Genomic DNA, 27126 nt, shown 5'->3' on the forward strand with positions numbered 1-27126 from the left:
CCCTGCAGCCTGAGACCTGTAGAGCCGCAKCTACTGTCAGAGGGTCGGTCTGGGTCCAAGCCTCTGACACAGCAACTCCAACAGCCACTGGGGAACACGCTGTGCGGCGTGTCACGACCATACTTGAGGAAGCGTACACCAAGGGAACAGAAACGAAGGTACCTTCGTGCGTCCCTTCGCGCGAACTGCTGCSTCTGTTCRCTGCGCTCTGKGAGCTGCGCTCTAGGCCTGGCTCTTATATAGACCTCTCCCTAGCACTGACTCACAGGGTGCTTGACCGCCCTAATCAAGGGCCACTGGGATCAAAGGCCCCAACTCCCTCTGGCCGGGGCAACCCAGAGAGCTCGTTAGCAGCAGCCACTCCTAGCTAGAGCTTTTCCCACGAGCTTTTCCCAGGAGAAGTCAAGGCCTCCTGCAGTTGTCCTTGCCTAGCTTCCCCTTTCCTGTTCACAGCAATCACCTCCTAGGTCCTCGGGGGTCCTCAGGAAGCCCGCAACTTCCAACAAGATCCTCAAGTTCTAGTCAGAGCAAAAAGAAAAGTCTATAAATAACAAAAAGAAAAGTCTATAAATAACAAAAGAAAAGTCTATAAATATAATTTCATTTTAAAAAGTGAGAAAATAGTCACCAGAAATAAGCATTAAATCACAATCGCAGTTATTCAATCTGTAATATAAATAGTCAGGACAAGCATTCTTCATTGATTTTAGAGTAGAGTAGATCATTTATTTTTATTATTTACTTTCAGGAGAAGTAATGTTAAGACTACTGGCTTCTGTGTACAGTGCTGTTATTTGCTGGATAGAAATTGTTCCTCCTAATTTTAGCACCTAACCAAAGTATCCATGTTATGAGCGGAGCTGCCAATCTCCTGGGCAGTAGGCCTCAAAAGCAGCCTGCCTTCCTCTGTGCTTTATAAACTACAAGCCCAGTTCCTCCATTATAAGTCTAAGGTGAGAGGTTTTTTCCTCCCAACCCTTTTACTGCGTAAACTTATATGAGTTGCTGTGCTCCTCCTGTTTCAGTTACGTATCTCAAAGTTTGTATAATGACACTGGTTGAACTTTTCACTCAGAAGCAGACAAAGAAAATAACATTGACTTTCTCCTTGTGCAGTTTAATCTTAGTATGAATGTTTTCTTGTTTTAATACAGCTCCTTTCTTCTGTTCCCTGGAATAAAAGCAGAAAAAAAAACAACCTGCACTTTCCTTTTCTCCAGCATTCAAATGAAAACACTACAAAGCTCTCCTCTTACCAAGCTGAAAGCTTAGCCACCTACTTTAACACCTATATTTCCATTTCCTTCTCGCACCGTAAAAGACACCTCTCTTGCCTTCTTGCTTTACACACCTTACAGCTCAGCTTTAAATGAGTTCCAGATGCATGAGCTCAGTAATCTGTCTTTCCTAACCTGGAGGCTTTTTAGGAAAAATGGATTATGTTTCTTAACTGTGCATCACTGCAGGCGTTGTCTGGAGAGTTTCCTAGTACTTGAACAACTGCTGCAGAATGACTCCATTTTTACAGAAATCTGCTTGGAGGAAAGCAGTGTGTCAGAAGCTCACACACCATCTTCATGAGGACAACCCACAGACGCTCCTAAGGGGCTGGAGCAGTGCAGAGTATCTTGCAGAAGACATTGCACACCTGGAGCCTCAGCAAGGTCTAGAGAAAGTATTTGCAGTCCCGTCCAGATGGGATTTTTCTATTTAAAGAGTAGCCATGAATGAGCATATCTTGGCTAGTGTAGCGGATGCTGAGGCATCTAGTATTCGTACAGTGCTTTGAAAGTCTTTGCTAGGGAGATTTATATCACTACCTGTGGGTATAATTTATTTATATCACTACACAGGGGTATAATTTATTAGGCTATTTTACCATTTAAGTTACTACCAATCTTTAGTCCAGTTCTTCTGTAGGACGAAATGCAGGGACTGTTAAGTCTGTCTAGATTTCAGTGTTAAGACTATTTTACCTTTACATTAGTGCCTTTCATCTTGAAAGTTCCCAGTGTGGAAATGACTCTACCACCATTTAAGCTCATGGCAGCACTCCCTATAAATTGGACAGGCATGGGCCATGGCCTTTGGTATGCTTATTAATGGCACAGAGACACTGCCCTCGGCTCGCTCCCGAGCGGTGCTGGGACCCAGCCCGGGGCAGGCTGGCGAGCAGGGCTGTCCCTGCTTGAAATGGGGCTGGGGCTGGCAGTGGCAGCAGCAGCAGATCGGGACCTGTGAGCCTGTAGCATCGGCCCCCAGAGCGGGGCTAGTAAGCCATACGCAGGAAAAGGTTTATACCCTAGTATCTGTTAAGCAAGCATCAGTTCAGACAGGGCTGGGAAGGAGGGTCAAAGAGGAGGAAAAAACTCTTATTATCTCAAAAATGTTCACAGTACCACTCTTCCTTTTTTCCCCCTTCCTCCTCAGTTGTTTGAGCTCTCTACTTTTTAAGGGAAAATTATTGCATAAATATATATAGCTTACTCGTGATTCTTCTCGGTTTCCCAGACAGAAGAGGTAAACACTGAAAAATGTCCATGCTATTCATGGGATAAACCTTGGCTACAATTTCACTTCCATCAGCTTTCTTTATATGTGAGGTAAATTTATGTTCAGTAGTAAAAATGAGGGAGCTGTCTAGTTTGGGTTGAATGTGCTCACCTTTGGGACTAAAATAGTCCTCAGGTAAAGGACAGTTGAGTAGCATGCAAATCAACTACATTTTTGAGCAAAGTTGAAAAGGGCTAAGGAGGTGGATGTAGAGATCCTTTAGCCTGTTAACCTATCTTCTGTTCTTCAGCAGGACTTGGAACTGACCTTTCTTCCAGCAGATAAACTGAGAAATCCACTGTATAACCAGATGCACATGCATTCCAGCTTTAAATTCTTTAAGCTTACAGCTTTCTCTGCTTCCCTTGAAAGATTTTCCTGTATCTTAATAATCACAGAGATGACAAAAATCTCTGCTTAATACCACCTGTGACTGATATATATTAAGGGAAATGTATTCATTCCCAGTTCACCTCTAGTCTACCGTAGGTCTTTATTTATTACCATCCTGTTTCCAAGCTAATAAGTCTTATAAAATAAACTTGATTTTTTTAATAACCTATGAATGTTAAGATTCAGTTGGAAGCTTTTGAAGCTTTACAGTATATAACTGGAGTTGATCTCTTATTCTTTCTTCTTTAACCTACAGTTCAAGCAATTATTACTTTCTCTCTTACTCTAATTTTGTGCCAGTTTATTTTAGCCTGCTGCCTGTCATGTTGGTGGATTGAGCCTTTCTACATAGTACTTTTCTAGTCCAAAGAGTAAAACATTTTTTAAATTAAACTCCATGATTTGCTAGGAAAATTTTAATACAAATACTATTATTTTCCGACCAAAGGTAATAAACCTGTAGTTCGTTCTGATACCGGTTTCCACCATTCTAGCCTATAAAGCTCTGAGTAGACCTGTCGTTAAAGACACTGATTCCTTTTGGTTTTAAAAACAAAGACCAAAAATTTGAATCCATTTTCTCTGTATTCAGGTTTCAGAGTTTTGTTTTCAAGACCAGCACAAATCATGATGTTTTAATGATTAAAGTCTGTGATGGTTGTAAATGTGGTCACTTGCATGAAAACATGTGATTTAATATGTCTGTCAGTGGAACAAATTTTTTCCTGATAAAGCTGTAAGGGCTTTTTAGTAGGGGAAGGACTGGATGAACAGGGGTAAATTATGTTTATTGTCATGTTATCTGCTTCTTGTTTGACTTTTTGGCCAACTGAACGTTGTGAAAAGTATCTGGTGAAGATTGTCTCACTTGCTGTTTTTGTATTATGACTCTCTCCTTTTTACCCTCTAAGTGCTTTCTCATGTTGGCTCCTGTACTATAGACAAAAACAGAGTAGAAATCTCTCTCTTACGGTCAGGTCCAACACATCTGTCTTCCAACCTTTTTATTTTTCCCCTTCCATCCATCCACCTATTTGGGGTGGGGGTGGGAGTGTATACACATGCATATACATAAATATATACCATGCATGTGCACACACGTGCGCACTGAACTGCGCAGAACCTGGAAAGCAATATTGTACATTGTAAGAGCAGAACATAGAGAATGAAATGTTCATCTCAGAGATGTTATGTGACATATATTACTTAGAAAAGTAGCCTCACAATGTGGGAGTCTCTGCTATGCATAGTAGAGAGCAAAGATTAGCAGAAAAAAGATGGGCTTCTGGTGACAAGAAGAGCAAGCTGATATAATCACTGAGGAGGAACGGAAGGCAGCATGGTATGACTTTTTTGCTTGCTCTCATTTGTACTGATTTGTAAATTATATAGCACCTGAAAGTATGCAAGATACTCTGTAGACATTTCCCAGAAAGAGTATACAAAGTGTTTATAGCTATCACATCACCAATAAGATAGATTAACACTGAAGGGAAAGTGAAGTAAAAATACAACAGCAAAATCATGACTGTACTTAGGCTTCTTGTGATTGTGTCTAGATGTTTCAAGCATTTTACTCAAAGTAGGATCTTTTCAAGGGGAATGCATGAAATAAGGTTGGAAAGACAGAAAGAAGCATGTAAAACAGGAAGTGGCATAGAAATAATGGAGAAATTACAGTATCAAGGACATATAAAATCAAAATGGTGACAATAAGAAGACACATAACTGTAATTACATGGGGAAAAAATCAACAAATTGCAGTGAAATACAAACTGACAAAGACCAAAACATTGGTAACCAACCTGGTAGCATCCCAAGAGTGGTGCTGTGACAGAAGGTTTGGCAGAAGAGCTTCTCTGCAGTGAGGTTGTGTCTTTTCCCACATCTCTCAGCTTTGAAAGGACTGCTTGGTTCTAGCTTCATAGGTTGGCTAAGCCAAGTCATGGAGCTTTACCTATTTTTAAGACAAAGGAGAATATGGTGACTGGGGAGTATGAGGCATGTCACAGAGAACTGATCAAAAAAGCAGGAAAGAAGAAGTTGCTAAAATTAGGAGATTGCAGGAAATAATTTTAAGCAGTGAAACAGGCAGTTTACGGTCAAAAGGGAAGTATATGGGAGAATGTTTAAAAAATTGAAATAATGAGTTCACTGGAGAGAATTTTATATATACTATAAATGCATACAGTGGGACAAAGAAAATAGGAGAAATAAAAATATATGAACCCAGAGGGGATCTGAACATCACAGGCTTTACCAAACCATACTGAGGATACAAAACTTAATAGTTAAATGTGAAGACTGACGCTTTCGAAGAGACAGAAGTGGGTGGAAAGGAGGAGGGAGAAATAAACTTGTCTGTAAAGGAAATTTTGTAAATCACCATGGTAGGAACTGCAAGTTGCTTCACACTGTTTTAAAATATATTAACCACTTCTATACTGGATTTCACACCCTTTACATTGTTCCTGCTATATAAAAGGATTAGAATACAGGCAGATCTTCCTGGCAGAAGATTCCCCATCCTAATGAAGACTCTACTCACACAAGGCTATTTATCCCATCTTCACTAGCTTGTTAAGGATGGAGGTGGTTTTATGCTCATGAATCGGTACATCCAAAGCACACTGCACTTGATCTATTTTGAGCCACCAGATTGTCCCCCCAGGGACTGTTCCAGCCCAGATGCAAATTACAGCCTCTGAAAAAATAGGAGAGTCCCAGAAGAGCAGTTGGGTTTTCCATGTCTAGAAGGTCGAAAAAGGCTGTTAAAATAACACATCTGTGCCTCTGTCAAGTACAAGACAATGAGGAAAGCCTAAATCGATCTTTAAAAGGCAGTTGGAGTCTAAGCTTCATAGAAGATCTAAGCAACTTCAGATATTCAAGTGCAGAAAGTAAACAGAGAAAGATAATATTTATCTGGTGATCTGAAGGAAATAAAGCTTGAGATACTGAGGAGTTGTATTCAGTTTTAGGCAAATCTTACTTCCACTTGAATTACTGGGGGGAGAGGTTTAGTGTTGCCTAAAAGGAGATTCAGAATTTCAAAAAACAACGGTAGATCATGAAGATGGGAAAGTCACTGGCACAGCTTTTTAAACATAACATGCGATGTTTATCCTGGGAATTCTGGAAAAGTTTGTCTGACTTTGGTTCCAAAAAGCTGATGGGGAACCAATCTTGAAGCTGTATTTATCCAAATACTTAATTTTCCAACTTTTCTGATCTCATCAATCTCCTCAGAACCAAATTCAAATTATTTAGGAGATGTTCCAGGATTGTTCTTAGATCTTTATATCTGCCAGATCTCAACCAAGCTTTCTAAAACCACATAGCATTTTTTTTCTGGCATTTTTTGGCATGTGAGCTCTTCCCAGTACCAATTCAGGGAAAATGTGAACTCAAAGCTATTTCCAATATTGTAGGGCAAAAACATCAGCTCAGATGACAATAATTCTGTAAAAGTAGATAAACCATTTGAATAAATTTAAACACTTTTGTAAATATTGTGGCCCCTGGTTTTTACTGTTGAACTGCTCCTCAGGGAGAAGCATGGGAAACTAGAATCTACATTTTTCTATTCCTAATCTGCTCTGGGTACTGTCTAAATGATAGCTGCATAATACTGTAAAGTTTTTGAAAAAAGACAAATGTTAAGCTATTGTTAGAGGAAACAAGTAACTGTTGTATTTTGCTTTGGCAAAATCACAAATGCATTTTTAATCTCTTTTTCTTTCATCTAAAACCATTAAGGGAGGGTTGGGATTTTTTTTTTCTGTATGTTAAAAGTCAGTCTGCGTTTTGCATCATGATAGACAAAAATTCTGCAGAGACTTCACAATTAATGTAGCTCAGCACTGCTGCAAAATCCTGCAGGAGCTGGCAATTCTGTTGCTTTGTGCTGATGGTTGGCCAAGCAATTCAAAACAGTATGGGTTTTAAATCTAATAATGAAACACAGAATCAACATAAAACAAAGTTAGTGCCTTAAAACATAATGTAGCAATCTCTATAGCATTTTTTGCAATTTTTTATTTTAATTTTACATTTTAGCAAGGCACTGCCACTTGGCACAAGTAGGTTGCAAAAGTTGCCATTCTCACTTCACATTCCAGGTGCACAGGCTACAGAAAGCTCCCTTTGTTCATTCCTCAAATGTGAATTAGCAGCAGCAGCTTTTATAGTTCTGACATTGAGTGTGAGCCATAACAAAAGAAAACATGAAATGCTGGTGTACTCTGAGGCAAAATTATGCAAGGAGACATAAATTTTAAAACTATATATGTAATTTTAAAACAAAGCACAGAGATTTAAATACAAAATCATAGAGCCTCTGAAGTCAGATTTGCCAGTTTAAGGGAAAGGAGTTTACAGTTTGGGGAAGAGGGAAGATAAGAGCCGGTTGAAAAATAAAATAATCCTATCTCTTTTTCAAAAAATAGCAAGCATGCACTTTCTGCACTCTTGCATGTTTTTAAAATGCTCAGCTTCTCAATTCAGATGATCCTCAGCGCCTATCTCATAGTCCAAACAAATTATGCGCATTAAACATGCAAGGCCAAGTCCGATGCCCTGCTAGCTGGCATCGTTCTGTTGGCTCCAGCAGAAGCGGGCCAGCCACGCTGTCTGAAGACCTAGCTGAGAGGCTGACGGCATTAGCTTGGGCTTGGTGCCACGCTGACGCTGACGCGGCTGCGTGGCATCTCTTTGCCTGGGAGGCTGGGCCAAGAAGGGTTGCCTTACTTTGCAGAGGGGGCGAAGATCAGAGGTGGTAAACCAGGAGCCTGAGGCTTTTTATGGCCTTCAGTTTCATTTCATAATGGCCACGGCCACATTTTTGGGTGCAGACTGTTGTTGGGGATGTTGGATAATACTGAAGTATGTGTGTATGTGTGACATATGAAAAATGGTTTGAAAGGTCTATTTCTCTCTTACAAAATAGTTTTCACCACACTTGCCAACGTGCTTTAAAGGAGAGACCCAGTTATACAGCAATCCTTTTCTTCTGCTTTTCCCAATCATTACTAAGTTTTAGTAAGTTGCATTATTGTGTTGACCCAGTATAAAAAGATGAACATAAAAAAATATATCATCACAGGCCAAAGACTCCACAACTAAGCTTTCCTGTTGGACGCTGCTACGACGAGTTCATATACACATTGAATATGTCAATACACAAATAGGAGTTCTGAGGCAAAGCAGAATGAGTGCCTCACGGATCTCTCTTTAAAAAAGGCTTAAGTACAGTCAGCAGGCATGTCAAATAGACCAAAGGCATAAATGTAGTTGATATAGATCAAAGGATCAGCGAGGAGTCATGGTTCTCCTCCCTTTCCAGGAACAGATCATGACCATTGCAGGCTTCATGTTCCTCTCTGCCTGAATTATTATCAGAGCCTTCACGAATCTGCATACAGTTATAGAACTGATTAGTCATAAATTTGATAATAAACTCATCCAAAGTTGGAAGCTGGGCATAGCTAGAAACAACATCCATGACAGCGAGTTGTTCCTTGAATATGGCTCTAACAATCACTTTTTTTATCACTAGCTGACACCCAGGCCTGCCTTAAGAACAAATTGATACTCACCTGCAGGGATGGCACTGCTCTGTCGCCTTTCATTAACAAACCAGTGTGCGATTCTAACACAGCAGTAGTCACGTGTTTCCCAGAGGGTCCAAATTTATGAATACTGTAAAATAAATGTCAAATAGAGTAAGCTGTAGATCCATAATTTGCAAGAATACATCAGACCATTTGTTAGTACAAGCATTATGAGTGCTACCCTCATATTACAAATATACAGAGAAGTAATGACTTGCAAAAAGCAACAGAAAGTCCCAATGTTAGGAAACTGAGACCAGGGCTTTAAAAAACAGTAGTAGTTTGCAAAAGACTAAATAAGGTACTCAAAATAAGCAAAAACTTTTTACAAATTTCAGATTTTCTTATGGCACATGTACTTTCCTAATTTCTCTCATAGAGGCTCAAAACTTCTTCTCACACTACCATCTTATCTCTTCCTTTCCTTTCATGTCTTTTTTCTTTTTTTTCTCCTTGTTGATCCATATTCCACATATGCCCTGAATATTACCTCATGGGCACAGAACTGCCTCTAACTTCTGTGCCAAGAGCAGATTATATTTTGTCATTGAGTTTTTCACTGACATTTTTGAGAGCATTTTCTTTTTAAAACTTTGCTTTCCATTTGAAGTATGAGTGGATTTCTTCAATCCTTTTTTTTTTTTTTTTTTTTAATCAGAAGCCAAATAAACAAACAGCAATGCAGAACTCCTACACTGAGTGAAGGGAGGGAGAGAGACACACAGAGACACACAGGGGGAGAGAGAATGAAAGCAGTTTAGGAAAGGAATGAATTTTCTCTCCACAGTTTGAATCTCTGGCAAATAGCTTGATGCAATTTTAATTTTAACCAATCTGATTCAAATTATATGTTTTTTCATTTTATCGCTGCCTTGCAATCAAGTGCTTATCTTTGTACCCCTATGTACTTTGCATACATACTGAAGAAGAAGAAGCTGTATGCTGTGCCTAGCCATTTTTGGATTAAGAGCTGGGGGAAGGAAGGGTGAAGATGCTTACAATCGGTATGTTTTGATGATTCATTTTACACTGAAAAGTTGCCAGATATGCATCATTTCCATTTGCTGGGAAATGCTGTTTCAGTCAACTGAAATTGTTTTTGATCTAGGGTGGGGGTCTTCAACCTACAAGCAAATGGAGACCACATGCTAATTATCTTCATGTTGATGCCAAAGCCAAAAAAGCTGCTGTTTTAAAAAAAAGCAGAACGAGAAGAGAAGCTGTGCAGTTAGAATCTGTTTACATCTGGAGTATAATGAAAGAGATGTCAAAGACCACAGAGCAGTTGGGAAGAAACAAGAAAGATTAACATTTATCTGCTTTAAGTAATCGAAAACAAAGTCTGTTGCACTGAAGCACCTGAATATCAGTAATGCCTTAAGTACAGTAATACTAAATAAAACCTTGAAAAGGTAATTTAGGGGGGAACTGTAGCTGGGAAACTGGAGAATGTTCTGGTTTGGAAGGAATACATGGGTTTTGCATAACCTGTGTTCTTCCCACTCTCTTAAAGATGAAGATCAGATACTGTCAGATATCTGATTTCAAAGAATTTCTGAGGCATTTTTATCATGCTACTTTTTAAAGAGGTGGAGCAGCTAGTGGTTTTATAATGGAAACACTTGCTATTTACAGACTTTAATTCAATTGCTTAATTGCTGCTTCAAAATGCAAAGGAATAGAACTTGAGCCAAGAGTAATTTTTCTCAAGAAAATATTTATTAAAAATAAAAGCAAACCTTCACCATATCATGTAAGTTGGAAATCGAAGCAGAGCTGATTAGGGAAACCAAGTCAACTGCTCAACCACACTGAAATGAGAGAACAAATAAGAAGATACCTGTTTGAATTTTCCCCCTGCTCCCAACTACCTGTATTTAATTTTAGTGACTTTGTAGAAAGAAATCTCAGTGGTTTTTTCTCTTCAGGCATGTCCATTATACAGCCTTTAAGTTCCTCAGGGTAAACATACTTTCTCTTAATGGTTAAGAAGAGGTCAGGAGAAGGATTTATAATGTTGCCTAAGGTACATATGTGTTTAGTGAAATTCAGAAAGAAATCTAAGTGGGTGCTGTGCCTAACTTTTTGACTGTATCACCTCATTAGGTGCCTTGCCTATCAAAAATACATACCTAAATACACATGTAAATTAGGCATATGATAGCAGTAATATTCTGATGGTCATCAGTTAACAAAAGTTCATATCAATGGGCTTACTTCTTATGTGGCACACAGACATGTCAACATCTGGCAATAATGGACTTGATTTTGACTCCCTTGCATTCTCAGCTGATATTTAGTTGAAGAATGCAGGTGATTCTAACCACGTTGTTTACATTGCTTCTCTTCTTTTGAAAGCCTGATTTTCAAAAACTTGATTTATGGAGGTTTATGTTCAAATATGAAAAGCAGAGCTAGTGAACCCATTGATTATTAAAGAAGTAGTTGACACACTAGTACAATCTGTGATGATAATATGTTAAGTAATATCCTGTACATCTGTGGTGTAACAGACTCTAAGAATGAACAAATAGATATCTGAAGAATCTAATGGGTCATCTAATCCATTCGTGGTATATGCAGAATTCCTAACTATGGGCCATTGGATATTATCCTGAGAGTAAGCTAAGGAACAATAAATAATTCCTAGTCCATTTGTACTTGCAAGCCTTTGATTCTCACAGATAAGTTTGGAACAGGAGTGGAGTTTAATAGTGGAAGAAATGCAGTAAGAACAGCAGCAAAAGGTTCTTCTTCAGTGTTATCTTTGGACATAATTGTCTATGCCGGGCTTTGCATAACTCAGCCAATTCTCACTCTTGTAAATTCAGGCATAAAGTTCAAATTCTCAATAGACCATTTTAAGGTCTCATTGAAGTTGGTGTAAATCCAGAGTAGCTCCAATGAAGTCAGTAAAAAGTTACTCTGAATCTACTGCTGTGTAACTGGGAGTGGAATCTGACATCCTACCTCTCCCCTAAAGGTTCTGGAATATTTTCTGTTTGGTGTCACAACCCTTCCAGTTCAGAAAAATTCAGCCCTCATTTTTGCCTCCTTGTTAATTTTGCCTCCCTATTTGTCTCTGGAAATGTTATTTAGGTGTGGTACATTACTACTGCTGTGGTGGAGCAGAGCAAGGATTGGCAACCTAAAATTCAATTTTTCCAACAGAGCTTATCTGCAACAAGCTGATATACTGCAGAACCTCACTGTGCAACCTGACCATCTGGTATCAGTGAGTTACGTGTCAGCTAACTACATTCTTCAAAATCCTTTTCCTCCTGGAAGCAAGCTCTAAATTGCATTGCATCTGAAATGAAATTGTAAACTCTTTTGGTTTGTGCTCTGAAGTGCTATCACAATTGTAGGTGCTGTAAAATAGATGTTTTATACAGTAAAATAATTCTTTTCATGAAAGTTTTATGTTAATTTCTTCCACTTCATCATTATCTACAGGGGATCTCTCTTCATTAATTTTATAACAAAAGCTCAATGTTTTTCTTACCTCTAAAACTGGTATAAAATGACAGATGTTTACAGTTTAACAGTACAGAAAATGGAAAGAAAGACATAATAAATAAATTCAAATAAATGATATCAAATCTGGCTAATTACTAGCTGTAAAACATATAGGTTTGGGACAAGAAAGCAGTGCAGGAAATTGGGAATCATAAAAGAGGAGAATAACTAGATATAATACCCTGAATGCACCATTATAATCATCTGAAAAATAAAGAAACAAAGGCCAGTGACAATTTGCCACAATAAAATATATGTCTTTCTAATTTTTTGAAACCACAACTTTACCTAAAGAAACAAAAAATTTCATACTAAAAATGGGACTGCAACTGTGTTCAGATTCCCACAGTATACTCAGATGAATTAACTGGCCATAACCTTAAGCACTATGACTAAGGATCCATGGAAACATGGCATATTTACTTTTTTCCTTGGCTAAGTTGAGGTAATTTGGTGTTGAAAAATTTATATCACTATGTCTTGAAGCCCATTCCCAAAATGATGATTGTTGATTACAAAACTGTTGATTGCAACATCTTGAATGTTGTGTTATATTTTGTTTTAAATGTCTCTGAACTAAAGACGAAAGGAAGGTTGTCTGTCTCAAGCACTCAAGCCTTAGGTCAGTGGTAAGACAGTCCCAAACTCTTACAAAATGAGCAGACTCAACACTGCAGGAGAGCAGAGAGGAAGCCCAATGTGTTAGAGTGCATCCAAGGTGTCAAAAGCATGAGACCTTTGTCGATGGGACTGTCCTGAAAAAATTTCGGAGTGATGCCACTCTTTGGAGTGTGTTTATAGACATCTGTGATCATATTAGGATCAAGTGGTGCCAATCATTTTGTGCATGGGTTATGGTGTGACCCTGTCCCCATGCATTTTGTGACTGCACTTGGGGGAGTGGCATCATAACGCTGGCTCTCTTCTCCCTATTCCTCTTGAGCAAGCAAAACAGCAGCAATCAATGCCTGCAGCCAGTACTGACTGCGAAGATCCCAAAGCATCATTTGTCCACATTTATAATGCAGACAAATTTACCCTTTAGAAGCCCATCAATGTTATTTAAGCATTGCTTATTCAAAAAGAAGCTATTAATTAGTTTAAAGAAACTTCTGCCATTCTTTCTTCACTCTTAAAAGTTCAGCTGGAGATTATTTTCTATAACTATCTTTATTAATTATTCAGTGATATAGAGGGCAAATAAGTCTAGAAGGAAATTACTGAATTCTTTCTTTGGCTTCACACTGAGGCAAACTCTAAAGCGATGCATAAAGGATTGCTGTGCTAGTTTACCGTTTTGCAATGCCAGGCCGAAGCTGGTGTCAGCAGTAAAAGACAACAGCCAACCAGAAAATCTTTTACATTTCCATTACAAAGTCTCCACTTCTTGAACCACAACTATGTATTTGTCTTATATATTGTTCCTGTGGGTTTGTACTTCAGACTTGCCATTTAGGGTACCAAGGGCACCAGTACTAACAGTGGCCTCAGTTTCCGGTATTACTGTAGAATTGTAGGTTTTTAGTCCTATTTATTTCCCAGTGCTACATCCATGTGGTCAACCGACAGCAACAGCATAAATACATGCATCTGGGCACAGATTATTACCCTGCAACAAGGTAATACAACAAAGCATAGGTAATGTTATATATAATTTAAGAATATTATTTCAATTTTTCTGGAGAGCAGTAAACACTGGCAACTGCTTCTAAAAAAAATCCTAAAAGGAATACAGTATTTCTCTGAAAATGATGTCTTTATTATTCTACTTGCAGACAAAAACAGCTGTAATCTGCATCAGAGACACACGAGGGGCAGATCTGCATTAACTCTCTCTGACTGTTGTGCTCAGCAGGCATATACAGCTGCTGGTCCTCAACTAGCTCTGGGTTCTTCCAGCATATTTTTGGATGAGCAGGATGCATAGCTTTAAAAAAGAAACATTTGCCAGACCACACATCATTTCATTTTTGCAGCCCTTATGTTTAATAAACTATTTCTTCTTCCACAACACTGTAATATTTTCCACAACACTTCACTTTTCCAGAGCATTGTCCAAACCTCCTCTGGCTCTGCAGCAGCCAGTACTCAAATTCTCACATGATTTATTTTCCCAGACACCTTTAGTTCTCTCATGGATATTAAAAGACTGAGAGTTTTATATATACACACATATAAAAAAAGTATTTTTCAACAATTACAGCGAAGCCCTACTATTTATGTTTCTTTCCTTTGTATAATTCACCATCTTTATTTTAGCATGAAGTTAACTTAATATTCTGTGTGTTTCCTAATGCAAGAATGTACCCTGCTTTGTCTTGGATTTGCTGGAAGAAGTTTTCTATCTCTACTTAATCCATTCTACAACTAGTGGCTTTTTAAACAATGATGAAAAAAAAATAATTTAGTTGCGCTTCTTGAAACATCTGCCCATCAAAGAATGACAGCATTGCATTGTTATTCTTCTACTCTGTGAGTTTAAGAACCGCACAAACAAAGCAAAAGTACAAATATAGATACTGAAACTATTATGCTATGCCAGCTTTCTGGATTGCAAAATTTCATTTTAAATACTTTCACAGCTTTAATAAAAAGCTGGAAAGTTAGTGCTTGTTTGCAACAAAACTTTAAAAATAATTTTAATAGGAAAAACTTAAAAACAATGTTAGGTATGGCACTTCAAAGTAAACTTTTAAAAATGTGAATGTTCAAAATTAGACACCTAAATAAATTTTTTAAATCTCCATTTCCAGAGTTTTTGAAAGCCCATATCTACCATTCATTTCAGGTATGTCTGAAATTATCCAAGACTTTTGTATGTGGAAACTCCACATAAACATGGAGGAAACTGCCAAGCTTTTGTCAACAAAGTCTGAATTACCGTACTTGTGAATGTGGTGTAAAGTACTAATTACATAAGACTAACTTCTACTCATAGAAATTATAAGCAACAAAAAAACACTTCAATGACTGTACACAAGTGTAGCAATTGGCCTAAGGACATAGATATTTTTTAAGTGATACTGAGCAAGCAAAATCACAGAATCCTAGAAATGTTTGTTGGTTGCAAGGGACCATTTAGTTCTCCCTCTCTCTCAGAGCTAGAATATCACTGATAAATTGTTTCCGTGTTGATGGATGCCTTTGATGAAGATAATACAGAATTTTCTCTTGAAAAGGACCTAAGGCAGAACTTTTAAAGTTTTGGTTTGGCTTCTCCACATCACAATATAATGTTTGTCAATAAGCCCAGTATTGTTCCAGTCATGCATTCTTAAACATTTCAGACATTTTTTAAGGCCAAAAGATCATCTCATAGAGAAATCAGACTCTCCCCATAGTTTCTTAACATAAACTCATAATTCTTGGCTAAACTAGAGTATTGCTTAGAGAAAACTACACCCTGATTAGAAATTTCAAGTTCTGAAGGCTCCATTGCACTTTAGTAAGTTGTTCTTGTGATGAATTAACCTCACAATAAAAACTGCGCCTATTATTTTTATACTAAATTTGTCTAGCTCTAGCTCTCCAATGCTGCATTTTGCTAGGAATTTGTTTGCTGGAGCAATTTACCATGGGAATTTCATCTTTCTGCTGTGATAGTACCAGACAGCAAGATAGGTCTTTACGTGCCATATCTTATGGTCAAATAATTTCACAGTCCTATTTAAAGCAGAGATTTTTCTGATTGTGGTTTGCTAGATGAACACCCATCCATCAGAAATCTTAGCACGTAAGTGCCCACCCTGACACACACACACACACACACACACACACACTTTGTTTCCCATTAACTCTCTTTACTAAGCTGAATTAATCTAACAATTTATAACTTTCAAGGATAGATTGTAATGTATTTTACTGTGCCAGACTCTGAGGATTTTGTTCTTCACAAAAATATGAAGTATCAAACCATAATAATGGCACAGCTATCACGCAGGAGTACCTTGTTGTTTGAAAACTTACATTTTATCTTTCCTTGTCCCTGTGCACAGTTATAGAACAGATGCCATGGTGCTGGCTGAGGTACTTTTCAACTCAGAAGTCAGGTTGATGTCCAAATAATTTAAATGAGTATTTTGTAGGAGTCAAGCGACGTGTTCAACTCCCACTCATGTCAATCAATGTTAATTTCAAAAACAGGAATTTTAGGTCCTAGTGGATTGTACAAGGTTTGGCCCATGAGGAGCAGATCTAGTAGGGATGCAGGGGAGTTAGGTGACTAATGGGGAGTTAACCCACCTACTGCTATCAACCATTACAGCCTGTTTGCTATGTTATCATTACTAAAGCTGTTTCCTTCAGAAGCCTAACTTCCAGCAGTGAGTGGCTTATCACATTGGTTTCATACTTTCTGTTTAAATGTACATGAATGCTAAAGAATGACTTGAAAACTGTATCAAAATGACATATTAACTAGTATCTACAGTACTAGCTCAATTTTATTTGTAATAATTATGCTGATAAAAGGGTAACTGGCTACATACTAGTTGGGTCATACCATATAAAGACATTCTTATATACATCCGTAAAAGCTAGATTACAGAGGCTAACTGATCTTTAAAATATTTCTAGGGAGTACTTTTTAAAAGAACAGGCATTTGTCATGATTCTCAGCCTCCACAGTCTGAAGTAGGAGACTCCATTCTGGGACACTGGCTCGAAGAGGAATACACAAAAATAAATGTGGCAAAAAGTTAAATGATCTTGCATTTCATGCATTTGATGCAATTAATTGCAATTCTGTACCTTCCATTTATTAAATTGAAATGCTCAGCTTTCAGAAGGGTGACACTGATATGAAATGATACAGATGTGAAATATGGGTGACTTGGAACGTAACTGAGTGACATCCCTCAAAACTAAAAATAGGATTAGTCATCCAGGATAATTTCAGATTTTGAATAAACAAGATGCTATCTTAAAGGGGTTTTAGGAATTTTGATCCATCTAAAACCAAGATCCAGTTCAAAAGCAAGAAAGACAGACACCTAAAAATGGGGAAAACGTTGCCTTCAGTGGTGCACATGACACGAAACTGTATATATTTCCCTAAAATGTAGAAGACAAACAGATTTTATAGGCTGATAAAGAATCAGTAGACATAATAAGCCTGACATTTTGGAGTAAACAATTGATACGTTCATTTGAGATGTCAAATATGCTTTAACACAAAGAAAGCCAAAATATATCCAAACATTTAGCATAATTAGGTATTTCCATTCATTAAATGAATATTTTAGTATGGACCAGTAATGGATTTGTAGTAGAATAATATTGTAGGCTTCTTTTATTTTTAGTCTTTTTATAATCATGTAAAGAGTAATGCTTTGATTCTTGCCATTTTATGTCCTTTTGCATGAACTGCTTGGCATGATCATCAACATAAAATCAACAAGTAGATAAGGACTGTTCAATTAATACAGAGATACTTATTAGCTAGTTTTGTTGGCTTCTTTGTCTTTATTTAATCAGAACTTGCAGATTTTCTTTCAAATTTGCAATTATGGCTGGATGTATGTTTTCTGTGATTTCTTGAGACACAAAACCATGATGGCAGAATGGAACATCCAGTAAAAAGATGATTCCAGGAGTTTATCATTTTAATTACATCTTATTTTGAAGTTCCATTTCTCAAACTCCAATTCCCAGTGATTAGATTTTATTATGCCTTAGTGGAAAGGTCAGAAAGCTCACACTGCCAAATAGCTGTTCAGTGTGTAAATGTCTATCCATAGTGATCTTCTCTTCCAACCTGGTAAGTTAAATTCCTTGTATATAATGAGACTTGTCTTGTAGCTTTAACATCATTTTATTACCTTCATTTTATCTTTTTCTCATTTTGGATTTCATCCTGAAATGCAACTATACTGCTTGGACATAACATTCCAGACACAGTGTTATATGTTTAGGCACAGTCATTTCTCTGCATTGAGATACATCGTTTCCACTGTCAGCTCAGGACTTTTAGCATCTCTGAAGAAGGTACTTGAATCCTGCCAGGTATGGTTCAATAAATAGCTAGCAGTATATTAATAAAATCACCTTGGCAGTGTGAAAGACTTGACATAACATGAGCAAAAAAAGAACCAAATACTCACCTAAGGTAAATGGCTGTATCCCCATCGAATATACACCTGCCAATTTATACCATTTCCTACCCATTTTCCATCAGACACTAAGAGCCCATGGTTTATGCATACCTATATTCACACTTTACAAAAGACTGCATTTAACTTCATAAGAGTATCTTTTCCTGTTTCCATTATACATCTGAGTAAACTGCAGCTGAAGCAGGAAATGCCTACATGCACTGAAAGGATGTGTGCAAAACAAAGTTGTCCTAGAATATTCTGCCAATTAATAGTCTTTAAACCTTTTCATAATTATTGTTTTTTATCGTTTGTGTGTAATTTTCATAATTATTATCTATGACACATCCCACTTATCTTCCCTGTTCATTTGTTGTTGTTGTTGTTGTTGTTGTTTGCTCACTTTTGGAGAAAGCTATTACGCTCTGCACTTTGTCTTAATTTTTAAGTCATTCATATCCTGGCTACAAATCTGACTCCTGCATCTTCACGCACCTTAAATTATCCTGACTTCAAAGCTAGCTTAACCCTCTCCTTACATTTCATTTCCTCTGGCCTCTTTCTCTTCCCTTCCTCCACTCCTAGGCAAATACTTCTGAAACACCAGCTTCTAAATGCAAACTGGAATTCCTGGGGTTTATACAGTTTTTTCATAAAAAATACATCTTCATTGTGGTCATCCTTGGACTTTTTCTGAGGCATTTAGTCTATGATGATTTTAGGCCAAAACAGAGAAACTTCAGTAAATATTTTTAAAATATTTACAATGGTCATGTTAGAGGCTTTTTTAACCTTTTTCCTCAAACTTTCCATACATTTTAGCCTGAAGTTAAACTTTCATTCTGTTCAGAATGCACAATTGTATATAAAGTGCCTGCCAAGAAAATATATAGATGTATCTACCTTGAACACGGCAGTTTTATATAGAGATATTAAAGACAGTTTGACTGCTGGAAGTAGTCATAGTAGAGAGAATCCATGTGAACTAGTTACTGTTTTCAGCCCTGTGAGTGATTCCATAGTACACTGAATTGTAACACGCAGGCATACACCCCTTAGCTGCTTTCAGGTGTATTGCTGTGATTTCCAAGAGCTGTCAGGCAAATCTGAGAAACAGAATTTAAATGGCAAATTTAAATAGTTTTCCCTATAATATTAAGTGCATGGAATTATACTGTCACTAAAACAGTCAAAAGGTCTGTCAACGTTACAGAAACAAAGTCAGCTGAAGTACTTGAGCACTGGCTTCTTCTTTGGCCCAGTATACTAATCTTTGCAGGATAAGAAAGGTCTTAATAATAATAGTATTCAGCTCAAAGCCTTGTATGTCAAGAACTTTTCCTGTTCATGTCTCCTTACATGCAATCGAACTTTGTAGATTAATTGGGAAACAATGTAGTGGTACAAATAGGGTTAAAGCAATTAAAAGAAAATTAGAAATTTATGCTATCCTTTACCTCTAACTTGGAGTCCAAATTAGGTGACCTAAGCTACTATATTGTAGTCTATCAAGGGCAACTGTGAAGTGATCTTGTAAAGTACACACCTGTCCTGTTAAATAAAGGAAGCTTTCATGTTGGGGTTAATACGGCTCTAATAATAGAGATACTGATGCCTTCAAAATTTTTACACTGACCGCTCCTGCAATAGAGGTGGTACTGGTACATACCTCAAAGACACTAATGTCCACTCCAGGGGCTAATGAAGTAGGTGGAGAATCCAGGCTTTGGACTGAAATTCTAGAAATGTAGTGTAATGAAATGTAATATAAAGCAAGTTTTTTGGTGGGTAATGGAAATATGAACCATGTTTCATTTGACCTTCATCAACCTTGTTGAATCAAGCTCCTTCTTCAGCGTGGGCTATAATCAGTTCTGCTGTTTGTGGTTCTTTGTTAAGCCAGTGCTGTTTGTTTAGTCAGCTGTAAAAAGGGATGGAGAGACTAGTTTCTTACAGGCAAGGTGTGAATGTGAGTCTCCCACACACATCCATTTAGAAACAAAACCCAATTTCTTTAGCGGCTCTTCGATGGGCACATCAGGAGAGCCAAGCTGCAGTGGGCTACAGAATGAGTCAACAGAAAAGAGATTCTTTTCCTTCTTTTTTTGGCCTACCTTAAATTCTACCACTCCCCTAGAAATATATTTTTTTCTGTTATAAAAGATAACTAAAATAGGGTGGGTTTTTCTTCAGTAAACCCTCAAGAAAACAAATCTCTACTGATTTACTCTAACGCACTTGAGTATGGCCACCTCGGAAAGTTTAGTGGTGGCCTCACTGAGGTACCATGTAGTAAAAATGATGTTTGACTCCACTGGGATTTTAGAGCAGGATAGTAATGCATATTGATTTCCTTGCTTTAAAACATGCATCTTTTTGGTAGTAAAGACATACCACAGTCTCTGTCCCAGCTGAGAGCAAATCCCATAGCAAATGGAACCATTTGTTATGGCTCATGGAAGTATGAAGCACTCCCCAGTGTGGGAAAAAGGTAATAAAAAGATGGATGAATGCCCCATCCATTTCTCCATTTGTTCAAAAATCTAGATAAGAATGTTTTAAAAGATAAAGTATTAATTGCCGTGTTTCTCAATAATTTATAAAGAAGGATAAACGCATGATAAAATGTAAGAGAGAAAGGGGTTTTCTTCTTTTTTTTTTTTAACCTTTAAGCTACCAGGAAGGCTAATTCTCTCATAACTTTGCTGGAGGAGTAATTGGAGACCTCACATGTTCACTTTGAACTTTTTCTGCCCTGAAGAAAGAGAGCGAGATAAATTTTCTCCTGAGTGTTTTTCAGTACTTGAGTTGAAATTAAAACCAAACAGTGTGAATAAAACTCACCTTCCCTCTTCATTTGCATAGACTTTTCTGATGTCAGAATTCCCTCTTTTCTTCTTCTGTCCAGAAGTCTACAGACTCCAAGGAGTCACCTAGAAAAGGGTGATAAAAGATAAATTTCTAACATAACACAAACGGGAAACTTCCCTCTTTTACTTTCCAGAGATATGTACATCATCTGAACTTTATAATTAAAGAGGAGGAACAAGAACATAAACCAAGCCTTTCCCACCTTCTTTCATAGTCCATTATTAATAACAGTACTTTTTTCTATAGGGTTCTCACATGTGTCCTTCATTATACTGAAAGAATTGTACAAGATTAGCTTGATTTATCATTGACATTGTTCCCTGACCTTAAAAAAATGCTGTCTTTTAATCCACCCCACAGAAAAACACTGAACAAATTTCTAAAAGGTGAGTGAAATAGTTGCCATAGCCTGAAGGCAGCAACAATGTAAATGCTAACAAGTTATTCTGGTTTTACATGTCTATTCACCTTTATAGATTCTATCACCTCTGGGTCTCATACTACATGTGTTACTGCTCGGAAAGTTCTTTTAGGCCCTATAAACAGTCCCATAATATACTTGAATGTAAACTGAAATAGTTTCCTCTAATTCTCTATTGCCTATTTTATAAGTGTATTCTTGCTCTGCACAACATTTACATAGCGCCCAGTTTTGCCACCCATACGCAGTCTCTCATTTTATAACCCTCTTTTTTTTTTTTAATTTAGCACAATAGCTTGAATTGTGACAATTGCCTGTTCAGTTTCAGCGAAAGTAAAAGATGCCATCTCCTTCTGCAAGAGCAACCCACATCTCAAATCCATATGTTTGTGTCTGTAGGAAAGTTGGAGCTGATTTGCACCGTGAGCAAATTAAGGCAGGAAGGGGTTACGATAGTGATAGGAAGGACAAGGAGTGATTGAATCTATAACTGTACCCTTAGGAATGACTGAAGGGATGCAAAAGACAGGGAATAGAAGCTATATTTTATTATGACCCACTATATTGCACATTTCCCTCTTTCCCAAGTCAGAAACCTCAGAGCCATAGTTCTTGTCAGGAATATTTTTACCTGAGACTGAAAAATGAATTTACAATCCAGGACAATATTTGCTTAACAACCAGTTGGAGTAAAAAACTTTCCAGAAGTAAGAAACAACTTTTGGGAGCTAAATTATATTTTCCTCGAAGCTTATGCAGATACAGACTGGCTCCTATCAAAGTCAAAGGAGTAATGCCCACTGATTTCAGTGGTCAAACATTTTATCCAGAAGTGAGAAGACCAGTACCAGCTACTCACCACAAGTAAATCCAAGAGTGCTTGACAGGGGTGCATCCTGTGTGCTTCCCTCAGAGCCACAAAGCGCCAGGCAGGCTCTTGGCGTCCTGGCACTCTGGAATAGGGCAGCATTATTGACTGTAATAATTACAAAATAATGTAAGTAAAATAAAGCTAAGTGTTTTCAGCATTGGGGACATTATGGTATTATACTTTACTTGTAATGGGGGACATGCTGTTACAATTTTGGGTATAAATATGAGAACATCAAGACACTTTAGGAAAAACACAGGAGCAGAATATAGTACATTAATAGTAGTAGAGAGAGACAAGGAGAAAAAAAACAAGCTGGAAGATGGATAAAGTGGATAGCAAGTGATAAGTAGACAAGTTGTATCATACCTGATAAATTTTCGTTAAAGCCTAGTACAGAAAACTCAGTGAAAAGTTCCAGAAGAAAAAATATATATATTTTCCACACTTTTTTTTTCTGAAGATGGTTAAGTAATGAGCAGGCTATGAGTTCAACTTTTTTTTTTTTTTTTTACCTATTAATTTAATTTGAAAGGTACACATCAACATGTATAAATTCATGGCTACATTTGTAGACTTTTTTAATATAAATCAGCACTTAAAGTAAGTAGAATTTATATGAAAAGATAAATGCATAAAGGGTTGCACAGAGCAGCAACTGAGGAGGGAAATTAGAGTCTTACTGACAGTCATCATAGCCATCTCTAAACCACTTGTACATCTGAGTTGTTTTAGTTTGCACACACGCAAGCACAGGCTGAAAAGGGGCACTTAAAAGTTTAATCAAATAATACATTCAGACAGGCAGCTGCCGCTATGTTAGACCCAAATATCTCAGCAGAAACCCACCTCTTAATGATTCTGCACTAGATTTCAACATGAAAAGGGGCAGACTGCAAGTAGAACTATTGAGCCTAATCTTGGTCTCTCTTACACAAAGCACATTATCAACAAGTAAAAGTCTGTAAAGCCTAGACAGCAAGGAGTCAGCACTGTAAGACAGAGGTGGCCTTTCCCAATCCAAGTTGCACAATGCAAGAATGAGAAAAAACAAGCAAAGAAAAATTGAAAGCAAAAAATTTCAAGATTTTTCTTTCTATTTATGAAAAATTTGTAATACAAACCCAACTGTATTTTTGTACGCAGTGCCTCTAAGCTCTATTAATAACTTGACCATCATTTTCAAACCTGGCTAATTAATATTAGGCCATTAAAACAATACTCAATTTTCTAAACAAATATTCTCCTTTTTTATTGTTGTTGGACATGTTGAATTCCTGCTTTTTCCCTATGTTGTATGTAGGATGGTTTTGCCTTCTGGCACTCTTAAAGTGAAGTAAAACAAATACTTTAGCATCACATAAGAATCTTAGAAATGAGGCTTCTGAGGATATCCCAGTTTTAACAGAGGTGCTGTTCTTGCCCCAATTCCCTTGCTCCAGCAGAAGAATTAGCATATGAAGTTTGAATGGCAGAATCATAGAAAATTCAGGTTGGCAGGAGGTCTGCTGCCCACCCCTTGCCTGCCCCGGTACCCCAGGGAGGTGGCTTGGCCCAATGGCTGGTCCACCGCGGCCCCCCTTTGACATCTTCCCGCATCAGCGCAGTTTCTTTACCCACTCTGCACACAGGAGGTCTCATGAAAATCCAGATCGTCTTCACTGAGGGGTGAAAGAGCTTATTCACACAAGGGAGCTGAGCCCATGGTTTCTATAACCATCTCCCAAGTGGCGGCTTATGCCCTCTGCAGCTATAATAAGTGCCTATAGATTCACATTGCATGCATCACGTTTTAAACTTAGACTTTAATTGTGTGTGATTCATGATCAAAATTTTCTAAGCATGATTATATTGCTGCAGCCATAATCAAAATCTGGGGAACTAATATTACTTTATGCCTTTGCCATTTTCTCTTCCCTTACCCTATCTCACAGGGCATGTGAAGGATGAATGCATTATTAATATGGAAAAAATTCAGCTTTTGGGGGTGAGAAGAACCACCACTTATGAATTATCTTATGAATACAATATGTATTATTCAGCAACCATACGTCCTTCTCACAAAGGAAATAATAATTTTTGGCCGTACTGAGCTTACAGATTCCTAACTAGAGAAGAAAAAAATGTTAATCCTAAAATGTAAATGAAAATGTAAATATAAATGAAAATACTTTTAAATAGCTCATTGATAAAGTTTGCCCAAATGTCACATTTTACTTTTGACGAGTGAGTTTTTTATTACGTTACTGTCTCAGTTGTTACTATCAAACCTTCTTAGAGTGACAACTATAAAGGCAACTTTTTGTGCAAACTTTTTAAGAAAAAAAATTGTTCATTTTATATGATGTACTTTCATATAACTCTAGTTTTACTTTGGTAAGCTCATTTATTAATCTATTTTCTTTGTTTAATTGATTTCTTTGGTAGAATGAAATCTCATACATTCCCTAATGTGCCAGCTTTTATTATTAAAAAATAAATAAGTAAAAATAAACATTAAGATTAAATGTTCATTGTTATGAGGTCTGCAGTATTTTCACCATGGATTTTAATGAAGCCAGAACTCCATCCTAAAACTTTCAGAAACTGGGGGAATGTCTATACTGAGAATTTGGAGCCCACTGTGCTTTGTTCTCCTTTTTTAAGCACTCACTCATCTACAATGGTAAAAGCAGAATGGCAGCTGGTGTGAGTAAGGTAAGTTAGTGAGGTCTTTTTGAACTTGGGATTAAAAAAATTTTTTTTTTCAAATTCCACACAAAGTATAGAAAAAAAAGAACTCCCAAAGTATTTCCTTTCTTTCTCATTTATTTTATTAACCAGTGTCTCCCATGCATATGTGTATCCATTGATCAGTCATGCAAATAGTCTCTTTAAAGGGGTGCTAATTTTAGAAACACCTATAAGCATTTTTAAATGATTCCATTTTTTATTGACAGCATTCCTCAAGTATCAGCAATCCATTTTAGGAATAAGACAATCGTGCCAATCAGATACTTATGTTCACTGCCAAAAGTGTAGAATTCAATTTAGAGGGGGAAAAAAAGGAAATTAGWTATTATCTACAAGATGCCTTTTTCTTTCTTGGTCATTCTTTCATATTTTAGGAACATCTCTTTGCAGTATGTTAAGCTTTCAACATGTCCACCACTTCATAGTAAATATCTGAAATCTTCTTTGCACATTCTTCTTCAGAAAGAAATTCAGGACAACCCCCTCGGCTACTATAAATGGAAAGAACTCCATTGGCTTTAATGGGACTCTGGTATTTTAAACTAATTCTGGGCATTCTCACTTCTGAAATGTTTGTGATGCAGAGGATAAGGGAGTGGGGTATTTTCCAATCAGGGGATCCGTACCAGATTTTCTGTATTTATCTGAAATAAAAGGGGAGATTGCTTCTCTATAATTCCTTTCACTACAGCATTTTCTAAGCAAAAAGAAAACTCAACATAAAATTGATCTGCTACTCTCAAAATGAACATAAGGAAAAGTGTAAGGAAATGATTATTACTCTGTTCCTTGGTTTTGGTAGATCTGGGACTGAACATGGATTAATTCCAAGCTTCAGGCTTTGATTACTACTGAGATGTGCAGAGTACATGTATATAAATGGATGGATGGATGGAAATACAGGTCTTAGCATATAAGTAAACAATAGAAATCTTGCAATGCAACTGGAGCAACAAGGCCTTTCTTTTTAAGCTATTAGGATGTAGCAAAGGACTGTCAGCACATTGGTTCCATTGATTTCATTGGACTCTTCATGAAGCTAAAGGCTATGGATTAGGTTCAGGGTATGTGTTCTTAAATGAAGCATGTTTGTATATTATGTCTGTGTTTGCTGATGTGTGTAAATACATATATATAAATATTCATTTATGGTTGTGAACCCTCAAATTATATCGAAAAATAAGTAATTTCATGACTTTGTTTTGGATGATAAATCTGATAAACGCTTTGCTGTTTTCTTTTACAGGAATTTTTTAGATTTAGTAAAAGAAAATATCAAACAAAGTTAATATATCCCTTACCAGAAGATTCAGACAATCTGTGTCTTTGCAAGCAATCGGGAAGTTTGCATTGAAGCTCACCCTTATGGGAGGCAAGCTGTTTAGAATTTCATGGCACCAAACAAAAGAAAGAGATAAAAAGTAATTATATTCTATTTAGTGACCAAATTCCAGTTGCTAACATTCACGTGATTCTAGCTGGCAAATAAATCTTTCTAGCTGGGCTACTCATTACTGATACAAGAGTAAAAATAAACATTAATGAGTGCAAATGTAGACTATAATTGAAATTGTATGATGCCTGTGAACCTTGCAGCTGCTTTTACTCCCAATTAAGTCCAAGTTCATCTTGGATTGTGATTTGAAGAACCAAGAGTCCATAAGACTAAAAAAAAAAGTGATCTCTGCTCTATCTTGAAAGTTACAGAACAATCAGCTTGAACGATAACACGGTCTTACTCTAATTTTGAAGCTGATTTTGTGAACACTATAGTGCTGAAATTAGAGTAGCAATGCCATTTTATCTGATATGCTTTTAGCCTGATAATATCACTTTGTTACAACAATTTTTTGTATATATATTGTATTTTGTTTTCAATATTTTCACCTCAAGGTAATTTCAGTATCAGGCTCCTTCAAGCAGTAAAAGGAAAACAAGTGAGTAAACTTACGAAATACATCACAATAAGTATATAAAAGACAATGCCTCTATTCTTAACACAGAGGGATCAAACTAAATTTGTTGGCATATAGAAATAGAAAACACTGAAATTAGAGTTAC

At 37.1% G+C, this 27126-nt stretch overlaps 2 long non-coding RNA genes across 2 annotated transcripts; both read right to left on the reverse strand.

The window, feature by feature from the left end:
* Positions 1–698: 698 nt before the first annotated feature.
* LOC112974954 lies at positions 699–9674 on the reverse strand. The gene is made up of 4 exons (XR_003256436.1): positions 9558–9674; positions 8544–8646; positions 4752–4903; positions 699–1171 (listed from the first exon to the last, which is right to left on the reverse strand). It is a non-coding gene; the product is annotated as an uncharacterized LOC112974954 (long non-coding RNA).
* A 623-nt stretch (positions 9675–10297) lies between these two features.
* On the reverse strand, positions 10298–26444 carry LOC112974955. The gene is made up of 4 exons (XR_003256437.1): positions 26367–26444; positions 22321–22437; positions 21014–21102; positions 10298–10369 (listed from the first exon to the last, which is right to left on the reverse strand). It is a non-coding gene; the product is annotated as an uncharacterized LOC112974955 (long non-coding RNA).
* Positions 26445–27126: the final 682 nt, after the last annotated feature.

This window comes from Apteryx rowi, unplaced genomic scaffold (genome assembly GCF_003343035.1).
Source record: "Apteryx rowi isolate R43461 unplaced genomic scaffold, aptRow1 scaffold_640, whole genome shotgun sequence".
In the NCBI taxonomy this organism is placed as follows: Eukaryota; Metazoa; Chordata; class Aves; order Apterygiformes; family Apterygidae; genus Apteryx; species Apteryx rowi.